The sequence below is a fragment of the Monomorium pharaonis genome, chromosome 2 (assembly GCF_013373865.1).
Source record: "Monomorium pharaonis isolate MP-MQ-018 chromosome 2, ASM1337386v2, whole genome shotgun sequence".
In the NCBI taxonomy this organism is placed as follows: Eukaryota; Metazoa; Arthropoda; class Insecta; order Hymenoptera; family Formicidae; genus Monomorium; species Monomorium pharaonis.
Genome location: NC_050468.1, coordinates 29,190,007 through 29,191,498, shown reverse-complemented (window position 1 = coordinate 29,191,498; position 1,492 = coordinate 29,190,007).

The following is a 1,492-nucleotide window of genomic DNA, read 5'->3' as shown; positions in this document are numbered from 1 at the left end:
CAAACGACGCTCGTCATCAAAATAAAAAAATAATCTGATACATCAATAACTTGAATCAATAATTAATCTATACAGGAACTCGAAAAATTAACGAGAATTTAATTAGGTTCGATTGAAGTCGCAAGTAAAAAGCGTTTCGTTTATAATCGAAAGTCAACACCGCCTTGGTGTTTCTCACTTTAGTTGGGAAAAAGATCTTTAGGATTGTGGGTCGCGCGTAAGATTAACGTCGCCCACGATATTCTAAGAAACGTGACTTACGATACATAGCAATGATATACGTAGCGGATGTCGTAATAATAACATTTAGAGTTGACTGCATCGCTTTTGTTGGGCCATTCATAACGTCTAATGGTACCTTTCGCCGTCACATCGACAAATGTGTGTAAATATTTCCCATATGCTCGAACATCTCGGATCAATCTCCCTCTCCCCATTATAAAAATGTAATACTAGGCTGTTAAATTGACCAATAATTGTTACTCTTATTTTAATCATTAAAAGTACTAGCAACGGTACTTTTAATATCTAATTAAAAAATTATTATTTCTTCCTTTCTTTCGAAAATTTATTAGAAGAATATTAGAATATTAGAATACTCGTCTCGAAAATTCGCAGGAAACATTTAAGGAAAATGTGAAAGGAAAAGATACGTCATTAGAAATCAGATCAGGACCATTTTCGCTTATTCCAATGTATCGCATAGATCCTTCCCTCACTCCACTTCAAGTTTTACTCGTTCGCATCGAAAGAGTTCACCGTGCTAAGCAACAACATGGCGTTATTATGCCGCTTGCGACTTGCTGCGTACAGGAATAGCTCGCACACGTCTCTCTCTCTTTCTCTTTCGCTTATTTACCTCTCTCTTTTTTCTCTTCTCTGGTACGCGCATGCATACGTCGTTGCGAGCGTTCACTAGGAAAAGCTCTCTCTTTCTCTTTCTTTCTCTTCTCTCCTTTCTTCTTCTCTTTCTTCCTTTTCTCTTCTCTCGCTCTCGCGTACTATTTCTCTGTCTTTCTTACCCGACGGAGGATAGCACACGTAAAGTGCGACAGTCCTCCGCCGTTCTCCACTGTCAGCGATGCGACGGTGAAGTCATTGACTGTGAAACCAGGATAACGAATATGAACGAGGAGCACGAGAACGTCAGTTTCAGATTCTGACGTTGATGTCCTCAGTCGGGAACGAGACAGAGGTTGAAATGCACCTCGGATGCAGAAGCGCAAAATACAATGAGTAAATTGAGCGAGATGTAATATATTACAAAAAATGATGCAATAATCGCTACAAGATTGCATATTGAAAGAATAATTCGGGTTACATAAAAAAATGTAAAAATAATTAACGTTTTAAATATTTTTAATCGAATGTGAGTTTGATGAGTTAATGAATTTTTTATTTATATAATGTATAATAAAGATGTGCAAATCAAGATATTTTGACATTGAATCAAATCAAATTGTTAAAAAGTAATTTATAATTAACACTGTAA